The sequence below is a fragment of the Propithecus coquereli genome, unplaced genomic scaffold (genome assembly GCF_000956105.1).
Source record: "Propithecus coquereli isolate 6110/MARCELLA unplaced genomic scaffold, Pcoq_1.0 Scaffold217, whole genome shotgun sequence".
NCBI lineage: Eukaryota > Metazoa > Chordata > Mammalia > Primates > Indriidae > Propithecus > Propithecus coquereli.
This window is the reverse complement of record NW_012146856.1, coordinates 4,158,006-4,173,304: the sequence shown is the minus strand read 5'-3', so window position 1 is coordinate 4,173,304 and position 15,299 is coordinate 4,158,006. Positions and strand designations below refer to the sequence as shown.

Here is a 15,299-nt window from a genome sequence, read left to right as displayed (position 1 = left end):
TCTTTGAACTCAGGGGGATTACAGGCAGGGCCACGAAGCTGGGCTCAGCCGCAAATCGGGGCTGACAGAGCGACAGGCTCCGACTCTGCCAGCATCTGCCCAGCCTGGCCTTGGCTGTGCGTGGCTCCAGCAGCACCAGGCCGCGGCATCCCACGCTGCAGCGCACAGGCTGGCACTGTCTGCGAAGGCAGGGCCCGCTCTGCTGGGGCGGCCGGGCTCGGAGGCCAGAGCCCGCTGAGCTGCCTGCCCCGTCTTGCTGGCAAGATCAAGTGGACTTCCATGCAGATCTGCTGATGCCCCAGCTCTTAATACTAATTACTGACCCCATGAGTGCCGGCGGGTGCCCCAGGATGGAAAACGCCAACACGTGAGCGTCAGTTTCCAGAGCTGAGTCAGCCTCCTGTCTGAACTTGGCCTGCCCTCAACAAATCATCGTGATAATTGTAGGATGCTCTTTGTTTATTAAAAAAATTCCTGGGTACCCTGGAGGCAAACATAATTATAGGCTTTAGGAAAACAAGGCTCTCCAAAAAGTAGCTGCACTGGGAAAAGGGAGAAGAGTGGAGATTCCTCAGCCAGCTCTCCCTCAGTCTGCAGGCCGCAGGCCAGCGGGGAGCCCTGCAAGTCTGGGGGTCCAAGTGGGTTTGTTTTACGTACGGACAGGTCAGCTGACTTCCAGGGCCGCCATAATAAATGCATAAAAATAATGCTGCCTCTCTGTGCAAATAGATTCTGGCACAGTGCTGTAAATACTATGAATTCTCTCTTTATTGTGGCACCTACACATAAAATATCCTTTTACGTGCACAGCTGAGCGGCATCAAGCACATTCACATTGTTGTACAACCGTCACCACCAGCCGTCTCCAGAACTGAAACTCTGCAGCCGTAAACACTAACTCCCCATTCCCACCCACGCCGGCACCCACCTTTCTACCTTGTGTCTCCATCAGTTCCTAGTCTAGGTATTTCATACAAGTAGGAGCATGTAACGTTTGTCCTTTTTGTCACTGGCTTATTTCACTTGGCATAATACCCACAAGGTTCATCCATCTAGCATGTGCCAGAGTGTCCTTCCTTTTTAAGGCAGAATAATATTCATTCTACTGTATGTATATACCACTTTTTGTCCACCCATCTGTCGGTGGGCACCTGGGTTGAACACAATGAATTTTTAATGGAAGGGAACTTTTTTCCTGAAATCTTATCTTTAATTTTTACCTGTTCAACTTCACCTTCATAATTCCACAACACTAGCACTTTCCATGGGGACTGAGAAAAAAGAAAGCAAATCTTCTCGCCCTGATTCAATCAATTCGCCCAACTCTGAATCAAAGAGGAACTGGCGGTAGACACGCCAGCAGACATGTGGTTCGCCTGGCCCGGCTCTCACTCCCAGACCCCTGACTGCTGGACGGACCTTTCTCCGAGGCCTGTCCCCGAGCAGGGGAGCTGGGTATGTGGCTGTGACTTGGCAGCGGTGACAGGATGACCAGGTTCTCTGGAGGCTGGTGGCCTCTGGGGGTCAGAGACCACTCACCAGCTGCATGACTTCGATCAAGTTTCTTGACCTGAGTCTCCGTTTGTTCACATCTGCAAGTGGATAGCAAGCTACCGACCTGGTCACCGTGAAGATGTAAGTTCATGCAGAGACGCCCAGCCCAGAGCCTGTGCAGGTAAGAAGCGCTCCACCAGCCGTACCACCGGTGATGGCGATGATCACTAATATTTGGAGCCCCCCAAGTCCATGATCAAACTATGAATTTGCCAGTCGTCGGGCTTGGGACAAGTTGCTCACACTTGTTGCAAACCCTGGGGAGGTGGAGGCCGAGCACGGCCTGCTTACCGACCCGGGCACCAGCGTGCTTTCCTACATCCCCAGGGAGGCAGCAGGGAAGCAGAGTTCACTTTCCCAAATGCGTAGCAAGGGGACATTTTAAAAAAATGGCCAGACAGACCAGACTACAGTATTGCTAACAAAATTAAAATGGTTTGTTTTTGTGTATATCGGAATGTTTCCCTGCACATCCAGAAGGCTCCTGAAGCAACTTGGCTAGGTGTTACTGTACCCATTTCACAGACGAGAAAATAAAGGCCAAGGGTGAGTCTAGGCCTTGCCCGAAGTCACAGGACTAAAATACAACTGAGGCAAGAGGAGAATTCAAGGCTCCGGACAGATAATTGTGGGCTTATCCCCACATCTAGCCCAGCTGAACACTCAGAGGCAGCTCCAGGGAGCCAGGGTGACCCTGTCCCTACCACGCTTATGTACTATAGGTTACAAATGTACGCGGTGTTCTGAGCACTTTTTAAATACCAACTCCTGGGTCTTCGCGGCAACCCCAGGAAGCTGCGTTTGTTTGTGTGAAATGGGTAACTAGCTACCTACACGGTTGCAGGCAGTGCTCGGCCTCCACCTCCCCAGGGTTTGCAACGAGCGTGAGCAACTTGTCCCAAGCCCGACAGCTGGTAAATTCATAGCTTGATTATGGACTTGGGGGGCTCCAAATATTAGTGATCATTGTCACCACCAGTGGTAAGGCTGGCCGGGCGCTTCTTACCTGCACAGGCTCTGGGCTGAGCACCCCAGGGAGCAGCCCAGGACTCCTGCTCTTCCCATGAGCCATCCCCAGCGCCCTGGTCTTTCTCCTCTGTCAGAGCCCAGACCACCCCACCCCTACCCTCAGCCGCGGGCTGAGACACTCTCTTGGGACTCAGGATTCACGCAACCCCAGCCAGGTTTACAGACGCCGTGAGCTTCAGGAGCTGACCAGGCAAACACGAAACGGAGGTCGCACTGGGGCTGCCCCTGCTGCCCCACAAGACCAAGCCGTGTGTGTGTGTGCGTGTGCATGTCTATGTGTGTGTGTGTGTGTAGTGTGTGGTGTATATGTATATATGTGTATGTGTGGTAAGTGTGTATGTATGTGTGTGGTGTGTATAGTGTGTGGTGCATGCATATGTGTGTATTATGTTTATGTGGTTTATGATATATGTGTGTGTGTGTGTGTTGTGTGTGGAGTATATGTAGTGTGTGTAGTGTGTTTGTATATGTGGTGTGTGCATGTTGTGTATGTACACATGTGTGTTATTACATGTGTGTAGGATGTGGTGTCTGTGTACAGTATGCTTGTATGTGTGGAGTGTGTGCACCAGGTGCACATGGGGGCGTGGGCCCCGAGGCTCAGGGAAGAGGCATGGGGACAGGCGCCCGCCGAGTCCTGCAGCTGGGCCTGCTCCCCGCTTTCTGGCAGGTCCCGGGGTGAAGGCTGGAGGCTGTGTGGGCAGTGCTTTCTCTTTCGCAGGCAGGGCTGCAGGTCAGGACCGCTCAGGGTCCTGCTGCCCTCTCAGCGGCTGCCCCTCGGCCCTGACACTCGTGGAATGTGCAGGCTGCACCCCTGCACCTCTCCCTCAGCCTCCCCCGCCCAGAGTCCTCAAAAGGAGCCTGAGGACGCGTGCTAGTGGGTCCTCCTGTCCTGTCCAGAGCAGCAGAATGCCCACCAGAGTCAGCGTTCTTGTCCCCTTTCAGAAGGGAACATCGCAGCGCGGCCGGCGTGACTCCCTCTGGGAGAGCAGTGCTCAGGCAGCATGTGACTGGTGGTTTCACTGGCTCTCCCCTCTGACCCCCGCGTGGCCCCTCAGAGCACAGCCCAGTGTCCAGCACGCAGCAGGCCCTGAGCGAACGGGCTGAGAGCACTGATGTTCCAATACTCGCACAGCCTGGCCCAGGGGGTCGGCTGGTGGGGAAGGAACAAGGAGTCAAACCCTGGGACCTCATGCCCAGACCCCTCTGCCAGCCTCAGGGAGGAGACGCAGCCCATTCGCATCTGCAGTCACCACAGGGGGGAAGTGCAGACAGCAGTCTACTGGAGATACTCATTCATCTATCCACACATTCATTTATCCACACATCACCTACCTGAATCGAGCGCTTGCTATGCGGCAGGCACTGATCTAGGCCCCGGGAACAGCGTTGGGACAAAGCAGCCAGCACCATGGTCCAGTGAGAAGAGTCAGGTGGTGGACAAGACAGCAAATACATTTACAGCATAATGTCAGAGGGGAACGGAGCTAAGGAGGAAACCAAGCAGGGCAAAGGGACAGAGAAGAGGCGTGGGTGGAAGAGAGAGCTCCAGGCAGAGGGCACAGCGCGTGCAAAGGCCCAGTGGTGGGGGAGAACAAGGCGATGTCAGCATGAGGGTTAATTTGGCCAGAGCAGAGGGATGAGTGGAGGTGGAGACAGGGAGAGGAGGTCCTATCAGACTGAGCAGGCTGCAGGAAGGACTTTGGGATTTGTTTCTGAGCAATTTGGGAAGCCCCTGCGAGGTTCTGAGCAGGGAGTCGCGTGCTCTGATGAAACTTTTCAAAATGCCACACAAGCAGGACCTGGTGGTGTGGGACAGTGGCACATCCTCCAGGAATCCCAGACTGGCCCTGCCACTAGGTGGCCACCAGACTTGGGAGAAATTATGTCCCCTCCCTGGGTCTTACATTACTCCCCTGCACAGCAGGGATTGGGGGAGCTCAGAGGTCCCTTCCTCGCAGCACAGTCCTGCTGTCTGTGAATGGTCACCTGCTTCCCAGGAAACGGGCCATGCTTGTTCCAGCCAGAGACACCCGGAGGCTTCAGCAGCTCTGGGCACAGCTCATCTTTATGGTCTGATATGTGTAACTCACTGGCCCAGTGACCCTTCTAAACCCACTCAGCTCACCGGCCGAGTCCCCTGAGCCCAGCTAATACACACAGACACAGACACACACACAGACTCACACACACACACGTCTCTGCGGACAACTCTTCACCCAGCTGAACTGCGGACGGAGGCTGACCCTGGCTCTTCTGAGGTCCTGGGACCCTTTGGGACCAGCACGGGTCATCCCCACGTGCCCCGATAGAAGCCTTTGCTCAGAGCGGAGGAGGAGGAAATTCCACTTCCAAACTCCTGCAGGAAACCGCTCCATCCAGAGTCTCACACGCACCCACGGAACACGAAGACACACATAAGGCATAAGAGCTGCCTTCCTGTGACACACTGAACCAGACCCCTGCACACATTGTTTTCATTGTGGGCTCTTTTTTTGTTTCAAGTAAAAAAAAAAAAATCCAAACTAAATCATGTCCTTCTGGCAGAGGGAGACACACACACACACACACAAACACACACACACACACACACACACACACCCCCCATATGCCATTTCAAAGAAATGACTCTTTTTAAGTTTCCGAGGAAGAAACTCTAAGATGGGAATCTGATGGATCTCCGCGCCCCACCCCCAGCCCCCGCCGGAAAAAACGCACATTTGGTTTTGATCCTGCAAAGAAAGACCAACAGGCTGAGAAGCTGGGGTGGCAGAGTGATGGCTTTTTCATTGAAACCCTGGACTTTTTCTGTGCTGCCGTTTAAACACGAAATGCTCCCTGGCCGGCGCTGCTGGGGTGAGGGTGGCGGCGGGGCCCTGGGTGTGATGACCTTGCCATGTACGTCAGCGGGGACGCACGGGGGCATGGAGAGCCCTTCCCTGAGCCTGGCTCAAGTTAACGCCCATTAATAACGATCCGGCGAATTCCTGGCGGAGGATCGGGGCGGGGTGGGGGCAGCAGAGAATTCAGACAAAGAGTCGGGGAAACTGGGTCATCACAACATGACCGGGCAGCCCACGTCGGCAGCCGGAGGAATTCTCCTCGGATGAAGTCATGTGTTGCCACAGCGTGGAGGCGCAGCCCTTGGCTGAGCTCCGAGAGAGGCCCGAGGGGCTGTCCCATGGCCGGAGAGGCCAGCCAGGTGGACGTGCTGGGGACGCCCTGGCCCTCGGGGCTGTCCTGTCCCTAGAGGTCAGCACGGTCTCCAGGTAGGGTGGCCTCTTCAAGCGCGACTGCAGGAGGGAATTCGCTGGAAGCACGTGGACCGGTGCGCACAGGCAAGGTGAGGCCTGACCGTGCTCAACACAGGCCTGAGTTACGAGGAGGCACAAACACAGCTCTGTGCAGCTCGTGGGGCCCTGGAAGGGGGCAATGGCCAGGGCCGGGTGTGGACCCCCATCCTTCTTAGGCAACTGGCCCAGGCTCTGGGGTCGCCATGCAGGAGGTAGTGTGGCGGCTGTGTCCATGACTAGGAATCAAGGACGTGAGCATGGGGGCCTTTGGTTCTGAATGCTGGTCCCTAAGCCCACGGGTTGTGGCCGCGGCACGGGGAAGCCCAGTGACGCTTGGCGTTGCTGATGAGGGTTCCCAGTGGGTTAGCTCCAATGCTGTGTGGGTGTGAATCTCCAGGGACAGCGACAGGCCCACAGAGAGAGGGAGGCCCCTGTGGAGCATCCACTCTGCACCCACCCAGCAGGCCCTGCGTCAGGACTGCAGGCCCCCACGCCTGTCCACCCGCCACGCTTGGGTGACCACTGTGATGACCACGCACACCTTGCCAGCCTCCAGGCCAGGAGGCTGCCACTTTCAGCAGGAGCTCCTCGGGTGCCCTGCACTAGGCACACTGACGTGCTTGGGGCGGACCCGGATAGGCTGAAAGGGAAGCACCCTTCGGCATGGCTCTGGGGGGACCAGGAAGGGCTTCTAGGCCTCCAGTTTCTCTCCTATTATGGGGGGTCTGCTTGGGAGTCCCTAGTTAATGACTCCTTTACCATGCTCCTTTACCCTAGTGTTCCTGGCATCTTAAGTAACATCCAGTGCAATTGTTTCTTGAAACAATTTTTCTTAAAAGCAAACAGACCTTGGGAAAGTTGGGGACGAATTCACACTAAAGTACAGATGGCTCCCTGGTTGCTTTTCTCCTAATGGAAGCTCCTAGGCACAAAAGACGCCCACGACTTAGGCAAAAGAAGGCGCTAGCGTGGAGGAACGAAGAGCAGTGGCGGGGCGGGCTGGAAGTGAAGCGCGACGCTTCCCAGTCACGCTGCCATCCGCTTGCTCCTGAAGCGCACATCAGTCGAACGACAGTCCCCCGGAAAATCACCTGTCCTCTTGTCTGAGGAGCTTGGACAGGAGCAAAAAGCATGTGAGCCGTGAATCCAGACAGATTTAAGTGTGAACCGTGGCTCTGTCGTATGCTAGCAAGTGACAAACGCCCCAAGCTTCAGTTCTGTCATCTGCAAAGTGGGAATGACATCAAGCCAACTGTTGTGGTGCATTCGTGGCGTCTGTAGAGGAGGAACTCACTAAGTGGCAGTGTCCTTCCCCATCTCTCTAAACCTCAGAGCAGGTATCACAGGGTCCCAGTGTACGCCAATGAAGGGACCTTTTCCTCCAGCCTCAGTGTAAGGGACGCAGAGATGCTCCAGACAGAACCTCAGCTGTGGCACTCTGCACAAACTCATGGCTGTGACTCACTGCGTGACAGCAGGAGGACGGTGAGAATGACTGGAGTCCTCGCTCTGGGGGCTCTGCAGGAAAGGTCCTCCACAAATTAATCCCCGCTGACCACACACCCTATTCAGATAATCAATCCCCAGGAGGCTCATGCTGGCTACTCTAACTCCAGTTTCCCACCATTCCTTCCCTAGTGTCTGTGCCTACGCTGCCACATAGCCAGTGACTGCAGGAGTAATTCACCTCTTGTGAAGTCAGCAGCAGGAGAAGCCCAAGGCAGAAGAGGGTGTGACCAGGTCTCAGACACAGAGCTCAAGACCCCTCTGTGTGCCGGGAGGCTGCCATGCAGAGGACGGCATCCCCTCTACGATGCAGTTCCCTTACACCAAACCCAGTGCTCCCAGTGCAGGAAAGGGGGTATGCTGACGGCCCGGACAAAGCAGTGAGGAGGGCAAGGCTGGGCAGTGCGTTGCCGCTTCAGACTGCTCCGGGTCTCTGCACAGGCGCAGGAAGACTGAGGGCTCCTGCACGCACACACGAGCCATCTCGGGGCCCTGGACCAGGCCTGAGTCGGTCACAGGAGAACAAGTGCACTTCTGAGGACCCACTGGCTACATGGTCATCAATGACACTCAGATGAGAGAGAGAGAGAGAGAGAGAGAGAGAGAGAAACACTCTCCATTCCATCTTTAATGCCTAGTTTGGTAAATTAACCCATTTAACCTGACATGGCACAGGAATGTGAAGGTGCTTTGTCAAAGAACGTTAATCCTGTGGGTAAGGACAATCACTGGTACCATCATTTTGTGCCTCGATGAACTCAGAAGATCAGCCGGCGCCGAGCTGATGCCGGATGTTAGCTTGTTGTCCACACAGCTAAGGTCTGCTCTGCCAGTTGTGCCAGGCTTGTCACAACCCATCGTGCAGGACTCTGCTCCCTCCTATTCCTGTTGAGATCCCAGGCCTATTCCTTGGGGAAGCTGGATCTAAAAGCTTCCCAGAAGATACCAGAAATGATGGCACCAGCTCCAAAGAAAAGACTGGACACCCCCTCCCTCAGCCGCCCAGGTCCTATCTCAGGACACAATGTAATTCAGACACATCAGCCCCATGGACATGGCCTTGATGCACATGGGCTGAAGCCCCCCAAGTCCAGCTCCGCAGGCTTCTCTGGAACCCACAGCGGAGCTGCCCACCACCCAAGGTGGAGTTCACCGTCCCCAGCTGACTGCAGCCCAGAAGACGGAAGTCGCTCCACAGCCTGCTGCTGGCCAAGGCTTCCCTGCTCAGGAAACGTACGAGGACTCTGCTTGTGTGCTCTGGAGGACACCAAGAACACGAGGCATGATTGCTGCCTACAGGGAGTACACCAGGGGCACCTCTGTGTAGGCCACTGCCAAAGCCGGAGAGCCTGACCCTGTGCGACCCAGCCAAGTCCACATGGCACAGACTGCCAGATGGCCTTGGACTCAGGGAAGGGAGATTTCCATGGGGCCTGGAGAAACTAGGAAGGCTCCCTGGAAGAGATGACTTTGGAGCTTGGTCCTAAAGGGGTTAGGACCAGGAAAGCACAGACGGAAGGGGAGGAAGATAGGTTGTTCAGGCTTGGGGCTGTGTGGACAGACATCGAGCCCAGCAGGCTCAGTTGCGCCCTGGCACTGAGCTGTGCGAAGTGTGAGCCCTGGTGCAAACCATGTGGTCTCTCCTGTGCCCACAGGATTAGGGACATCTCGTCCTGGGGTCCTCCAGGGGAATCAATGATGAATATACATAACAAGAGGCACACCATGCAGCACCTGCGAAGCCCGGGCATCAGTGCTTCTCGGGCATTGCTGGGCCCCATCCCCAGAGTCCCCGCTTCAGTGGGCCTGGGCATCTCTAACACACCCGGCGGTGCTGACACTGCCGATCCAGCGACCACACTTTGAGGTCCGTGGGCCCTTTCACATTTCCAGCAGCCGCTGTAGAAGGAGTTCGCCCACGTCAGTAAGTGAGGGGGAATCATGGCTCACACCCCTGCCTACTGCGCATCGCACTAGCCGGGAAACTCAGCATGGAGATGAGAGAGGCAGCCGTGGGGGTGACATTTGAATCCTGGTGGCCACCAAGCTGTCCCATTTATCAGGGCTCCTGAGTAGCGGCTGCAAGTGGCCTGGGCATCGTGAGGAATGCAGGCTCCGAAGGCACCCAGGAGTCTGTGCTTTGCGATGCTACGAGAAGGAGGGTGCACGCCAGGGCTGGGGGAAGCCGCGGAGACTTCCTCCCCTGGCTTGGGAGGCCTCCGTCCACGTGGACACTGGGACAGTTTCAGGGACCAACCCCCAGACATGTGGACTCAGAGACCAGGTGCTCTAGAGTGGGGACCAGTCACCGGCCTAAGTGTCAAGAGCCAGGAGGCACTGAACAAGGACAGGAGTCAGGAGAGCCTCGCTCCCCAGGGCCTTACGCAAATGGCACTATTATTCTCAACAATCAGCCGCAGGACAGGGTACTCCCAGAGGCCACTCCAAGGCCCAGCCGCTGCCCCACAGGAAGCATTTAATACGAATAATATCCTGAACGGCCACTCCACAGCATGCAATTAAAAAGTGCTTCAGTCTCACTTGGGGGGGAAAGGGGGGGAAATTAAAATGAGACAGGAAATTCCAACACCACAACTGGCTAGTGTCCAGTGGCTGAGGCCCAGGCGACTCGAGCGGTCAGGCCTGCCCCAGACACAGCCTGGCAGGGCCACAGGCTCCTCTGGGCCCACCCACGCCCACCGTCCACCCAGGTCGAGGTGTCACCTGACAAAATAGCTGCTGAGAGAGAGCGTGCTGGGCTGGGGACAGCACAAGCCACTCGACACCAGGCAGCGTCCTGAGGCTGGTGTCCAGGGCAGGCAGGGACCCGGAGCGGAGTGCACATCCAAGGGCTACGGGGGCGCCCAGCCAAAGCTGGGGGAACCCTTGCCACGCGGGAGCCTGGGCAGTCGTAGGATCTGTCCCCTCAGACGGTGGATGACAGGGGGACAGGCCACAGGAGGCAGACTGGGACCAGCCCAGAGGCGGCACAGTGTCACTGTGGACAGCGCTGAGGCTGCAGCTGGTGCCACAGGCAAGTTTGGCTCAACCACTGACTCACTTACCCTTCCTGTGCCTCAGTTTCCTCATCTGTACAACGAGGGGGATGGCGAGGGGGAGAAGAGCTAACGCGTTCTGAGGCTCGTGCGGAGTCAAGCGCGCAGCAGGGCCCCAGGGTGCCGGCGTGGCCATCTCCACTGACCTCCCTGCCGGGCTCCTCCTCTTCTGCAAGGGTGGGAGACTGGGGTGAGCTCCAGAGGGCCCTGGGGAGAGCCCCACCACCACAGGGAATGGGGTGGGGCTGCCCACCTGTCTGGGTGGACAAGTGGGGTCCCAGATTAGAGAATTTCAGGGCCAGAAGAAACAGTAGGGATGGTTGAGCTTGATTAAGGTTGAAAACTCTGTCTTGGCCACAGAATCTGTTCCCAAAAAAGTAGTACGCAGGGCTCCAAAATACACAACAGATTTGAAGCCCAGAGGACCGTGACTCCCAGGGTCGCCGGCACCTTGAGGAATGCATTGCAGAAGGCAGGAATGCAGCCCAAGTCCCGGAGAGAGGGTGAGTGGCGAGCCGGACCCAGGCCCCAGTGCTCTTTGCACTGTCAGAGGCCGGGGCTGGGCCAGGTGGCCTGGGACGGACTTGGGCACTCCCTGTGTCTGGCTGCCCCTTGACAGACTCCCTTGCCAACTTGCACCAGCGACCTCATCAGCTGGCAGCTTCAGTGCTGTCTGGTTCAAGAAGCCCACTTGTCACAACCTTTTCAAGAGGATGCTTATGCCACCCCTCTGCCTGGTCCCCCCGGGTCCCAAAGGTGTCACCTGCCATTCTGCATGCTTTACCAGCATCCAGCCCCTTTCCTACAGAGCTTAGGGCCTGCGGCATGCCCTGCCAAGAGCGCCAAGAGGCCCTGCTTTGCAGTCTGCCATAGCTCTCAAGGGGACAGTGAGGCACCAGGCACTGGTGGCAGTTTCCTGGGCTGAGCCACGCCACCCCGGTATTAATCCAGGGTGCATTCTACGGCAGAGCCTGCTAAAGACAATCAACGACCTTTAAAACCAGGCAGTGGATTCTGCCGCCTGAACAAGCAAATGAGCGCCGAGCGTCACTCACTGTCTTTCCTGCAATCCACAGGCTAATGGCAAAATGCTCTTCCTTCCTTCATTGGAGCAGGTCCCTTACGGACCACTTCCTGGGAGCCCCTTATTAGTCTGGTCCCAATAATTATGTTACTCAAAGGGATCCTTTTCTTTAAAACATTCTCTACCTTATACTGGTGTCTTCTCTATGTACCCAACCCCAAATGCAGCTTTGGCCAACAGAAACACCACGCAGGCCACATATGTTATCGTAAATTTTCTAGTAGCCATATTAAAAAAAAACTAAAAAGAAGCAAGTAATCATTTTAATAATATAATTTATATTTTATAATTTGACTCAGTACATCAAAAATATTATCACTTCAACACAGAACCAGCATAAAATTATTAATGAGACATGTTACATTCTTTTATTCCTACTACGTCTCCAAAACCTGGTATCTCTCTCGCACGTCCAGCACATCTCAGTTGGGACCAGCCACATCCAAGCACTCAACAGCCGTCCCGCTCGTGGCTACCCTGCCGGACAGCTGAGGCCTAACCCGTCGTCATTACTGACTTTCGACCACATCCGGGATTCTAGACTAGGTTAATAAAAGTTCCACTGACACATAAGACTTGGTGATGAACATTCTCCCCAAACCTCAGTTCTTCCTCACTTCTGAATCTTAGCTTCCTGCAGACTTCTATCTGGTGACTTAAATTCACTGATCGACAAATAGTTATCATTTCTTCTTCCTTTCCTCCCTCCCTTCCATTCACTTAACTCGCAAGGGCTCCCAGGTCTAGGAGGGTTACTAGAGATTCTGAGGGTGAGCGGAGCCCCAGCCAGAGGAGCTCGTCGGTCAGTGTGCGCCCCAGCTCTCTGTATGCTCAGCCTGTCAGAGCAGAGCCCTTCAGGGCGCCTTCCTCGATTCGACCCCGTATCACCCCCACTGCCTTCCTGATAAGCTTGGGGCATGCCCACGCAAGGCAGTGGGTGTGTGGACTCCTGAGACCTTCTGACAAATGAGAAGGTCCCCAGAAAGCAAAGACCACGCCGCGGGGCAGGGCCGTGGAGAAACATCGGCCAAGTCCCATTACACTTCTGGAAGCGGGGCTCCCTGCCTGTGCAATTCCAAACCCAGTTAACTGAAGGATGGTCCGAACACATGCCATTCCCACCTCCCCTCCCCACGTCCAGCCCACCAATGCCCACCGCCGCTGATGCAAACAGTGTTTCCTCTCATCGGGAACACTAGAGGTCCACCCGCAGGACCGGAGGCCAGTCCATGAATCCGTGGGAAGAGGCTGCTCCCCAGTTTCGCTGGTAGAGAAACTGAGGCACAGAAAACATGGCCTCATGACCCAACCTGCCAGCCCTGAGCAGTGCCCAGAATAAGACCATATGGGGTCGGAGAGAAAACACTCCAAAGGCTTCCTGACATCAAAAAAACCTCTTGCAAAACAATATTTTGATGAGCTAAGTGTGTGAATTAAAAGCAGACGGAGTCTACTTCCTTTAAAATAAACAGGGTTTAAAATCTAGGGGAAAACTCCCACACACAGTGTGTCTGGGGGCTGGAAAAACCAGAGCTGCCCGAGAGCAGCCTGGCCTGTTCGCTGTCACTCAAAGTGTTTGTGCGCAAGGCCCTGCTCTGTGGGTCCGGTCTCACCCCAGCGAGGGATCGACCGCTTGACGGGCAGCCCCAGTTCCTGCCCTTGCCCACGGAAGGGAGTTGAAGGCCCTGGCCAGGCACTGCCCCACAGACTCCCCAGCCCCGGGATCAGACTGACGCCTTGCGGACTCCCTCCCTTCCCGTCCACGTCCAGCCCCCCGCCCTGCCTGGAACACCCCTCCCCACCACACCCTCCCTCCTGCTCACACCAGCTCACGCATGGACCTCTCTTCTTCCTCCTCCTTCCGCATCAGGCAGGAGATATCCCCTCCACAGCACGTCCTCAACACCAGTGACAGCCCAGTGCCTGGCACGGGGAAGGTGAGGAATATGTGTGACGGATGAATGAATGAATGAATGAATGTCGTCACTGCTGGAAAGCAGACTGAGGATAACGAGGGTGGCCAGGAGCTGCCAAGGGTCAGACTAAATCAGTCTAGGACCAACAAGCGAAAGCCTGTGACACAGGGCCTGGTGGGAGACAGGGCGGCACCCAGGCGTCAGCCATCAGCCGGGCCCTCCCTGCAGCCGACAGCGGAGTGGTTCTGACAGCGGGCGCACAGGGCTTCCCGCTCGCTGGCGCCCTCCCGAGCGTGCCTCGTCTGTTAACTCGTCTAACCCTCATAGCAACTGATGGCGAAGCTATTCTTACCATTCTCCCCCTTTTACAGATGAGGAAGCTTAGGCACCGGAAAGTGTCGCAGCTAATCAGTGTCACGGCCAGACCACACACTCATTCCTCAGAAATTTCAGACACGTCCTTACGGGCAGGGTGGGGCCCCCAGGAAGATGAAATTGACGAGGGCCACAGGTGTGTGACGCCGGGGGGAGGAGCACTCTGTGACCAGGCACCTGCTAAGCAGGAGCTAGAGAGCCGGCAAACTCCAGGACGCTCAGGCTAGACTTGCTATTTCCACTGTGTTCCGGCCTTCCCAAAGGAATGGAACCCCCCAAACAGAAAGGGCATCCATACACCGGCTTCTAAGTGCTGCCCAGGTACCAGAGTACCAGGCAGAGTCGGAGGCAAGTCCGGAGGGACCCAGGAGGGGAGTTATCTGTTCTCCCCAGCTGTGTTCCTGGTGCCGGCTAATAACCCCCATGGATCATCCTGCCTGGCTCGGAAAACATCCTGACTGGCGTTAAAAATGGGCCCCCTTCCTGCGCGTGGCTCGCACCCCCACGGCACGTGCGGCATGCTCGTTGTTAGCATGCTGCTTGTGTAATTAGGGCGGTGAGGATGGCAAAGGGCCCACCCCGGGTCCCCAAGAGCGATTGCAGTTCAGGAAAAGCACCCACCTGGTTTTGCACTGATTAATGACGGGCCCCGCTAATAGCCCTGCTTAACACAGGAGTTTGTCAAGATTAAGTAATTGCCTTAAACAAAAGTGTATTATCTTTAAGGCCCCGCTGACGAATGGCTGGCGCTGGGAAATGGGGTGATGGATGTCTGCGACTCCCTGCCACCACCCCGCCCCACTGGCATAAATTAAAGCGCAGCCCTTGATTGGGGTAGGAAGCCCCATCGGACCCTGCCAAGGGATGGGTGGCCCCACGGTCACCCCCAGCTCGGGCCTGCTGACCTGGAGGCCCCACACTGCTTGTGAGCGTTATAAGCTCTGGGTGGACAAAGGCCTCACCAGCAGCGGTGGACCAGACATGGGACAGGACAGCTGGGAGGAAGGAACCACAGCACAGGGAAACCAAGGGGACCTGGAGGGAAATGGGACCAACAGCCCCATGTACAGCCAGACAGAGGCTCACATACACGTGCATGGAGGAATTGCAGCTGTCACTTCAGTCATGAGCTTCTCATAAAATAAATTCACATGGAGGCTTATGAAGGATCTGCTGTCTCCAGGGATGTGGGACCATCTGCAAAATGGGTTTATAAATGAGGCGATGTGTGCAGTCTAACTGCAGCCCTGCCATAAATGGATGTTATCATTTTTATGCCTCTGAGCAGCGGGTTGCCAGGTCTAGGATCATGAAATCCGTGTCCCTTCTCCAGGTCCCTCAAACATTTCATGCTCTGTCCCTCTGGATGGCACTTCGAAAGAGACAATTCACAGCAATGGACAGAGCCACGCACAGTGGGACAGAGCTGACACAGGCTGAGCAGAAAGAGTGAGCCTGGAGAGGCGTTAGGGAGGGGAGCTGTGCT

The 15,299-nt window shown here is 55.9% G+C and overlaps 1 protein-coding gene across 1 annotated transcript in view; it reads right to left on the bottom strand.

Moving 5' to 3' along the window:
• GLI2 (GLI family zinc finger 2) overlaps positions 1 to 15,299 on the bottom strand; it is a 171,765-nt gene that overhangs the window by 56,939 nt on the left and 99,527 nt on the right. The gene's annotated exons all lie outside the window — the stretch shown is intronic.